The sequence below is a fragment of the Lotus japonicus genome, chromosome 3 (genome assembly GCF_012489685.1).
Source record: "Lotus japonicus ecotype B-129 chromosome 3, LjGifu_v1.2".
NCBI lineage: Eukaryota > Viridiplantae > Streptophyta > Magnoliopsida > Fabales > Fabaceae > Lotus > Lotus japonicus.
Window position 1 is genome coordinate 36,834,953 of NC_080043.1, and position 11,097 is coordinate 36,846,049.

The following is an 11,097-nucleotide window of genomic DNA, read 5'->3' on the forward strand; positions in this document are numbered from 1 at the left end:
CCCTCAGTGTTGAATAGTGGGGGAAACCGAGCGGCCCTCTTACGGGTGAGGACGCTCAGTAACTCGGCATTGGTGAATTCATGTCCTCTGGAAAAATATATCATCGAAGGGGTCAAAATAAGCAATATGTATAGGGAAAAGACGATAAAATAAGGGCAGTAAAAGAGCGAGGGCCTAACAACCTAGGTACTTAGGAGTCAGCAACTCCTTGGCGGCCTCGATGACTTTACCACAATCGAGGATGGGGATTCTGGCGAAGAAGCTGATAATGATCTTGTCGATATCAGTTAGGAAGTCCTCCGACGGGTCAAGGATGTTGTTGGGCTCCTCCGTCCAATAAAAGGGAAAGCGGGCAGTCCCGTCCCTCAGATTGAAGACCTCGGGGTATTCATGGGTTACCCCGATTTTAAAGTACCTTCGGACAAAGTTGGATTTGGCGTTGGACTTAAAAGGGTTGAGGCGTTTGCGGTCGGGCCTGGCCTTCAGGGATACCCAATCGCATGACTGCAAGGACTTCGTGTCCACGTCATAGAAATAGAAGAAGTGGGTGGGTGATGGCTCGCATTGGATGGCATCGCAGATGATTTCATAACACCTTATGAACGCTCATGCGTTTGGGTGCAGTTGGCAAGGGGCGACGTTGATGTCGCTCAAGATAGAGAAGTAAAAAGGGGAAAAGGGGAGTCTTATCCCCAATTCAGTGAACAAGAACTCATAAATCAAAAAGAAATGGAAGCTTTGTGTGTCGCCGTTCTGACGATGTTGCCAGGAGCGATCATCACCCCACAACACCGTAGATGAGGATGTTGTTCAGGGGTACCTCGTGGCAAAAGCCCCCAATTTCATATGAGAGATTTGAAACAGAACCGTGGTCCTCGAAATCGGAAGGCTGGTCGATGGCTTCTTGAGGAAGGGTCGTTCTGGCATAAGGTGGAAGCGTGGTGAAGGTTTTAAGCCGGAAGGCCCTAATCTCTGATATCGCGAGAGGAACCCCGCCAGGGGGAGAAGGTTCGGTCGGCACCCTCGGCGTCGGCATGCGCCATAGGGGAGAACTCTGGGTGGCACGACGAGTGGAGTTTCTGGTTTGGCGTTTGGATGCCATGAAAGAAAGATAAAAGGGGGTGGGGGTTTGAAAGCAAGACGCAATAAATAGACAAGAGGACTCACCAGGGAAAGAGGTGAACAAAGGATAGCCAAGGATATGGAAAGCGACGGAGCGGGAGTGGTGACTGGCCGTAGACTTTTTGGAGGAGATTAAAGATGAGAAAAATGGAGGATTCGAAAGTGGTAAATGATGGAGAATGAGGGTCTTTATAGGAAGGGGATGACTGTTGGCACAAGACGCGTGTTTGACTCGAACGGACGCCTCGTTGCATGCAAATGATGGGGAGTTATGCTTCATGATGATAAGGGGGAATGATTGCCTTGGAGAAAGCAAGCGGCGCAATCTTGGGGGACGTTGTAGCGTATGGTTGGTTCGGATTCTATATTTTTATGACGTGAGGTGACGTTTCTAGAGGAGCAGATAAGATTTCAAAGATACGCTGACTTTTTCACTTTTCTGACGTGTCAACATACCGGGCGATTAAACTCACCACGATCGCCCTTTGAACGTGGCGAGCAAGCCACCACGACCGCCGCTCGTGGACTTGCGAAATTTTATTGCTTTTTGCCATGTTGGCGACCTTTTACTTTATGTAGCAGCGTTTTAAATCTGTCATTCATGGTCTTTAATACACACTTAGCCCTCATACTTCGTGCTCGATGTCTTGTGGACTAATGGACTGGGTGAGCCCCTAGGGGGCCTACGCTCAGGGGTTACCCACCAAGGAGCGGTCGCCTAACCTGGGAATTGGGCATCCTTTAGCGAGGCCCATCCAGCCCAACAAAGGCAGTTATGCATACTAGGCTCACCTCCCCTACTATAAATAGGGAGCAGTTATCATTTGTAAAGGACCTTTGGCTCATTTACTAAATAACACATGAAATTCAGTTATATTCTCTCTCTAAGTGCAATCTATCTACATTTCTCTACTCTAGGGACAATACCCTCTCTCAATGTTCATGGCAAGAACAGTGGGAGGGTGTGTTAGAGAAATTATACAAAATCATTTATGTGGTCTTTACCCAACAGTTTAGACTTTAGAGATAAATGTTAGTACTTGATAGAAAAAATAGAAGAGAATTGAAAGATACGATAGGATTTGGAAACCTCGTAGAAATGAGATTTTTCTTCAGCAACTGCCACCCCCTTGGAATCTCTTCTTCTATTAGGGAGGCTTTTTATTCTTTATAGTAAGTGTTTTCTCCTCATAATAGGTAGGTTTTCTAGCACAATGATTTTGATACTCATATAAGTGAGTTTCTGAGTCTATTATACAAGTCATCTCTAGTATTTCCACCTCCACCCGGTTTTGCCTTCATATTTTCGTCTCCTGCCACCTCTACCGCCTTTATTACCGTCGCTTCTGCCGCCATCTCCTCCGCTTCCACCTTCACCAGTGTTGCCTACGTCTTCCTCCCCAACTTTCTTTTGTTGTTTGTATGGGCTGTATAAAAGACATCATCTCCTATCCGTATTCCAAGTGTTGTAGTTTTGGCCTCTTTCAGCCACAATATTGACTTCCCCAATGATTGCACTTTTGGAAAACCGGCAATCCGGGCGAGTTGTTAAAATTGGACCACTAATTGAAAGGGAAAATTTAATCTCCGCTTAAAAGTTAGTTAGTTTATCTCATGAATATTGGGGATTTAGGGAATTTTATAGGTTTTTGCTTCATGTATGAGTTAGATTATCAACTTGTCAGCATCATTATTCTTAAATTTACTTATGTATCTGCAATATCAATGGGATTTTATTCCCTCATGTTTTAAGTGCCTCTGGGAAACCCTTTAGTTTGAATATTTAATCCAAAGACCAAAAAAAAAGATATAATAAATGATGTGTAAAATAAAAAGAAAAGATAAATAAGAGTACAAATTGAATGAAAATGGGATGAATGAGAAATACAAGGGTGAATGAATCAAAGCCGAAAACAGTTTGTCATGAAAAAATTGTTAACACCCATAAATCAACCCACATCCGGTGTGGTTTCTTTTCATGCATGTTTTAACGTGTTCAACTTTTTTCTAAAATAAAAATAACGTTATTTTTATTTTTATTTTTCAAAATAACACTTTGATTCCTGAAAACTAACCCTCTCATATGAGTGAATAATACATCAAATCATGAACAACCCAAACATAACCCTAATGCAACAACAAGATGTTAAAACCTCAAAGAAAGCAACCCAAATTAAACCAAACGAAAAGAAAGCAACCCAAATTAAAAGAAAGCAACCCAAATTAAACCACAAAGAATTAAAACCTCAAGGAGACTCATACTTATTAGGGTGGGTACGTTTGAGATGTTGCAGACAACCCTCAATGGCCTCCACATCAGAATCTTCCCAAACAAGGCCCAACTCTTTACCAATTGTCCATATCTCACATGCTCGCTTATAGGCACAGTCCTGAGGCTGAGAAGAAAGCATACCTAGAGGACCCTACCAGACACATGTCGGACACATCTGAAGCCTCCAAGGCATCAGAACCAACCTGAAAATCTTGTTTTTTCCTACCCCTCTTCATTACTTTCTTAAGGCTACCTCTTTTTTTCCCAACATAAGAACCTGAGCCCTTAACAGACTCCTTCTCAACGGAAGAACAACATAAAAAAGTCTCAAACCTTGAGGAAATCACATCGAGGGGAACCAGCGAAGGAACATCATGGTCCAACACTTGACGTTGATCAAGTGCAATCCCCGGATCATCTTGAGCTGCTGCCTCAGAACCATCTTGACTATGAACCGCCACAAGGCCTGAACCATCAGCTAAACCACCACTTAAACATGTATCCGATAAACGTACAACATCCCTAGAGGAACCACCGCCAATAACATCAATTGGGAGAGACAGAAGATCTTGATTCTCAAATGAAGCATAGACCCTGCGACACAAAACATTCACCCTCGCCTCAAAATCCTTCAGAATGACATAGACAGTCAATCTTACACCATAATTAGTCATATCCATAATGAATAATTTTATCTTCACACCTCATTTTTTAGGTTTGGAAATGTGGAAGATGTTTACCGAACTAGAAACTTAGTGAACCCAATTCTCAAAAACCAAATAAATGAATATTTGAATTAACGCTTTGTGAGAGTCGTGGATATATTCAAGTTCAAGCTTGAAGAGAGGTCCCTTCAACATCGATCACCAATCAATTACAAAATCCAATATGATGAATCCAGTCAAACAAAATCTCAAACTTTGTAATAGTCGGTTACTGAATCGAATAATCCAGCAATGTCCATTTCAAGCTTTGATATATGGAACTTTACTACTTTAGGATCCCCACCATGGCACCATAACCATAATGAATGAGGACAAGAAATTTCTCTTCTTTTAAATCATGAATACTGCATATTCCACGTGGGTTTCCGCAGACTTTCAATTTTCCTCACACTATTCACTGTTGAGTCGGTACGGTATTCAATCCGATTTTGCTCATACTCCATAGTTTTGTTTTTTTGTGGTTCTACTAGTGTTTTTTACCCGTGCGTTGCACGACGATATTTTCTCTTGTGTTTGGGACATGAATTAATAAATAGGTTTATACAATTTTGACATGCTAAAAACTCAATTTTACTGAGATTTTAATTTGATGGAATTAAAATGTGATAAATATGAGTATTTCATAAAACAACACCACAACCAACATGGGTTGGCACAATTTAGATGAAAATTGATTATAAAATCATAAATCCCCTAGATTAAGGAATTTGATGTGTATATAAAATCAAGTTTCTTGCCACTTTGTTTATTATTTTACCCGCTCGTGCGTTGCACGGCGAAATTTTCTCTTGTGTTTGGGACATGGATTAATAAATAGGTTTATACAAATTTGATATGCTAAAAATTCGATTTTGCTGAGAATTTAACTTGATGGAATTAAAATATGACAAATATGAGTATTCAATAAAACCACACCACAACCAACATGAGTTGGCACAACTGACTTTAGGTTCCGAATTTATCTCTCACCTCCCAAAGATCGAGGGTTCTAATCCCCCTAGGGTCAGTAAAATCCTAGTTAGTAGGCAACCCTCCTCGGGGAGATCCCCCGACGCTCCTTCTAGGAGTGGGCCTCTACTGGCCTCCCCAGCATGCCACAGGCGCCCTGCCCGATACTTTCTCTCTGTTCTACCATTTTGGTAAAAAAAAAAAAAACACCACACCACAATATATGAAATACTACTGACACAAAATCTAATTTTTTTTACATAAATTTACTCCTGAAATTATCAAAATAAGTATGAAAAATGTTATTAAGTCATATGAAATTTTATTTTCTTATTAAATTTAACATTAAAGCATTTTTGTGCTAAAATGTTCTTCCTCATGAGAGTTTTTTGCCCTGTAATTTGAAAACAATTAAAATAAGAATAGACTTTATTTTTATGCAAAACACTTTTAATATAAAACTACATTGTAAAATAAAGCAATAGTATTAAAATTTATTTTTCTATTAATTTTTACATGTAAGTATTATCATGTAAAATGCTCTTCCCCATTAGAACTTATAACATTGTAATTTAAACATAAAAATATATATAATATGTATTAACTCTTTACCCTGTGTAATTCAGGTTCCCTCTGATACGATTGTCCTGCACGATGCTGGGACAAGAGGTTCGACAACCGCTTAACAGCAAAACAAAACTTAACAACAGAAACAATAACACACAGTAATTGTTAACCCAGTTCAGTGAAAACTTTCACCTACGTCTGGAGGGTTTGCACCCAAAGAAAGGAAATCCACTATCTCAAGATTCAGGAATTACAGACACTCATGAACAACTCAGTTCATAGTTCACTTCCTAATCTACCTAGTGTATTTCTACTTAGAATCTCAACCTAAGTATGAGAGCCCCTCTCACTTTCTCTCAATCACTGCCACAGTGATTGGAAAACACAATGAACAAGTAGAGTTTGAACGCAAACAAACACACAGAATCTCTCTTTGCTTTATCGAACCAGTGAGCAAAGACAGATTCACAACTAACAAAGGACAAAGCACAATTAACAAATCCTAAAACACTCGATCTCTCTCTATCAGCTTCGACCCCTTCATGTTTTAGGTCTTCATCCTTTTATAGACTTCAGCAGCGGTAGCATGGGCTTTAGGGTTGGCACGGGCTGAAAAAACAGATTGCAGTAACAGCAATTCAAAACGCAATCTTGATAGATTCGGTTTCTTATTGCACAATTAAAGATAGAAACCAATCTTTTAACAAAGATTGTTTCAACAAATAACAACCCAACAAATAAACCCTTCTGGAATAGCTACTTGCTCCTCAAGTAACTCAAAAACATATCTTCAGTAAATCTTCAGAAGGCCCACAACAGAAACACAAGCTGAGGACTGATGCCCTAGCTTCACGAGATCAGATGCCACGACATCTGCTTCGACAATCGGTTGTTTTGACAAAATGCATGGCAACATGTTCCAACAATCTCCCCCTTTGTCAAATTTTGTCTAAAACAACTCACAATAAGAGAGGATAAAAACAAGAGAAACAATTATCCCCCTTAGTCAGAGCTCCCCCTCAAACTGATGCATCTACACAACCAACTACCATACTTCAGAAGGCATAGTCGGAACATACCACTTAGCAGCACAAACACACAACCAGAAGTACAATCAGCCTTAGCACATGATGACACCAAAATAGATCAGCTTGAACATCATCGTATCAGAAATACTACCATCAGAAGCTGACAGCACATGATACCAAGTACTACTATCAGAAGTAACGTTTCAGAAGTAATTGCCATCAGGAAAAAAAAACTGCTATCAGAACATGCATGCCTCTTGAACCAAACATAGCCATTGTCTTGAACTTGTCTTCAAATTAAACAAACCAAAGCTAACACTATCAGCGCTAACACGATCAGAAGCAACTTCACAGTAGAAACAAAAAACATTACAGTCTTCAATTCAATCCAACTAACTACTCCCCCTTTTTAGCACAAATTTGCAAAGGGTGCATCCAAAAACAAAAGAAAATAGCACAAGATCAGAGCAAACTAGTCTTCAGAACTTGACTCCTCTCCAGACCCTTCTGCACTTTCTTCAGAACCTTCCACCTCTTCATTACCCGCTTTCTGAGCAGCTGTAGCAGCAGCACTGTGCTCACCACCTTGACATTCTTCTTCTTGAAGCTTGTGTAGCAACGCATCAACTTTGAGCTTCCTGGCAGTACTCACCCTGATTGTCTCCTGCAAAGCCTTGGAGACTTCCAGTAATTCAGCAATTATGGCCTTAGTGCCAGATTCAGTCACAGGAGGAGCAGATGTTCTGCTGGTTGGTAAAGCAATGTCTAGCACATGTGGCTCCAGAAACAAACGTTGATCCAAAGTGATTGGAACACCACAAGACATAGCCACATCATCAGCCCTGAGAATCTGAGGATGTTGCTTCAGTATGATCTCAGTAAGAAGTGAAGGAAATGACACAGGCAGCTTCACAGCACAAGTATCAGCATGCTTCAATGTTTGCTCAAACACGAAAGTTCCAAAATCAAAAGCAATAGACTTGCCAATCCTGTAGATCAACTTGGCAAGCGTTGCAGAAACACCAGAGGTATGCTGAGTAGGAACCCAATTTACAGCACCAATCCTGTTAAGAATAGCATACTTCACACTGAGATTTCCAGTAGACAACAACTTCTTGCTGGGCCACTTCTTCACATGACCTGCAGTAAGCTCCTTGGCAACATCATCCATGGACACTTCTTCATCAACAAATTCAATAGCACTTCTGCAAAGTGCTTGATTGATCACAGCAGGTGAGAACATCACACAATCAGCCCGCACATAGACTTTCCTGAATTCTGTACTATCAGGAAGTCCTACATCAACAGAGAGATTCACCAAGAACTCTCTCACAAGCTTCTCATAGCACCTTCCAACATTCTGAATAGTCTTCATCAGACCTGCTTTCTCAATTAGTGCAATTACATCTCTGCATTCAAGAACAGCAGAACCAACTTCCCTTTCCTTGGCCATTCTCCTCTTGCAAACAAACTTCCACTTCTGAACATTCTCTTCTAAGTGGAAAGACACTCTATCAATAGGAACAGCAGGAACATTTTGAGGAATACGCTTACCAGAAAACTTCTTTTTCTCAGAAGATCGAATGTCCTGGACACCGACTTCAACATCTGACCCAGAGTCTTCAACTTCAACTGAAATCTTCCTCTTCTTCTTCTCAGTGGGAGTCTTTTCTTCCTTTTGCTTTCCCTTACTCTTCACACTGGCCTGTCTGGATTTCTTTGATGGAGTAGGAGTGATTTCAGGAGAAGAAATCCTTCTTTTCTTCTTCATCCTCGCAGCAACACTATCAGCAAAAGTCTCAGTCAGAGGAACATCATCAGAAGCATCATCAGAGATGTCCTGAACAGAGGTTGGAGCCTGGATTGGCTCTTCAGAATTGATACCCGCAGAGTTATCATTCTTTGAATTAGCATCCTTAGAAGAGGATGATACAGAGATATCAGGCTGGGTAGCACCACCTGAATCTTCATGAGAAGTGGAATCCTTTCCAGAATTTTCTTGAGCAGAACTTCCCTTAGACCCAGATGTCTCAACATCAGGCACAACATCAGGGGGCGATTTCACAGGCGAAACTTCATCATTGATTTCCTCTTCGTCAGGAACATCCTCAAGGATAGGAGCATTCGGAGCTTTGCTATTCTTGACCTGTGATTTGTAGACCTTACACGTTGGGTTTCGTGATCTCATCTTCTTGGGAGCTTTCTTGGACACAGAAGATGGTTGAGAAGAATCACTCTTCAAACCCATACACTTGACTCCTTTAGCAGTTCTTTCAATCTTGGCCTTGACAGATTCCTTCTTTCCTGAACTTTGAGACATGATGAATCGAGAGCAATTACAAACAGAGTACAGAACAACGAAACAGAATTGCAAATGAGAGATGATAAATCTTGAAGAAGATAGATGCACAAGCGGTTGAGAGAACACAATTTGCCCGTTGGAGGTAGTTATAGGGTAAGTGAACCATGAAGTAACTTTCTCTCTGCTGATGTCACAACGGCAGTTAATGATGACCAAGAATAAACTAGCCGTTAACACACTGGAGCATGCTAATTGCTATGCATCAGAAAGACAAATCCCTAGACTTCCTCTTAATTTTTCAAACGTGATTGCATCAAGGGGTTTTGTGAAAATATCAGCCAATTGCTTGTCAGTTGTAACGTGATCCAAATTAACAATTTTATCCTCTACCAAGTCTCTAATAAAATGATGTCTAATGTCAATATGCTTGGTCCTGCTATGTTGTATGGGATTTTTAGAAATATTAATTGCACTGAGATTGTCGCAGTACAATGTCATGACATCCTGTTCAACATCATACTCTTTCAGCATTTGCTTCATCCACATGAGTTGAGTACAACTACTTCCTGCTGCAATATATTCTGCTTCAGCTGTAGACAATGAGACACAATTCTGCTTCTTGCTAAACCATGAAATCAAATTATTCCCTAAGAAGAAACATCCACCAGATGTGCTCTTTCGATCATCTGCACTACCTGCCCAATCTGCATCACAGAAACCAACTAAGGAGGAATTTGTATCATGAGTATAGAGAATACCATAGTCACTTGTGCCATTGATGTACTTGATAATTCTCTTGACTTGAAGCAGATGACTTGCTTTAGGAGCTGCTTGATATCTAGCACAAACTCCGACAGCAAAAGTGATGTCTGGTCTGCTAGCAATGAGATACAGCAAGCTTCCAATCATGCTTCTATAGAGACTTTGATCAACATCTTCCCCCTGCTCATCCTTGGAAAGTTTGATGTGTGTAGCAGCAGGAGTTCTCTTGTGACCAGCCTTTTCAAGGCCAAACTTCTTGACTAACCCTTTAGCATACTTACTCTGTGATATGAACATAGAATCTTCCATTTGTTTGACTTGTAGTCCTAGAAAATAATTCAATTCACCAACTAGGCTCATCTCAAATTCAGATTTCATTTGTCGGACGAAATGCTCCACCATTGAGTTCGACATTCCTCCAAAGACAATGTCATCCACATAAATCTGTGCTATCATGAGCTTACCTTTGTCATTCTTCACAAACAGAGTTTTATCAATTCCACCCTTGCTATAGCCATTGCTTACAAGAAATTCAGTTAACCTTTCATACCAAGCCCTAGGTGCTTGCTTAAAACCATACAAGGCCTTCCTCAACTTGTACACATGATCTGGATGATGCGGATCTGTAAATCCTTTAGGTTGTTCAACATAGACTTCTTCATTCAAATAGCCATTCAGAAAAGCACTCTTCACATCCATCTGATATAATCTGAACTTCAAGAGACAAGATACACCTAACAAGAGTCTTATAGATTCCAGTCTAGCTACAGGAGCAAAGGTTTCATCAAAATCAACTCCTTCTATCTGAGTATATCCTTGAGCAACTAGCCTTGCTTTATTCCTTGTGACAGTTCCAGTTTCATCTGATTTGTTCTTGAAGATCCACTTAGTACCAATGATGTTTACTTCTTCAGGTCTAGGAACTAACTCCCACACTTCATTTCTTCTGAACTGCTCTAGCTCCTCTTGCATAGCATTTATCCAGTATTCATCAGTGAGAGCTTCATTGACATTCTTGAGTTCTATCTTAGAGATGAAACAACTGTGAGCAATTATACTTCTGGATCTGGTAGTCACCCCTTCTTGAAGGTTACCAATAATGTTTTCTTGAGGATGATTCTTCTGAACCCTGATTGATGGAGCTTTGTTTGATGTGATATCTTTGTCTTCCTTTTCATCAGCACTTGTTTCTGACTCGTTGTCGAGGGCGGTTGCTGGAGCATCAGCTGGAACATCAGTACCATCATCATCTTCATTCAGAACTTCTTCTTCCTTCTTGCTTGGTTCATCATCTACAGTCACATTCACAGATTCCATCATGGTCCTTGTGCGAGAGTTAAAAACTCTATAAGCTTTGCTGTTCATAGAATA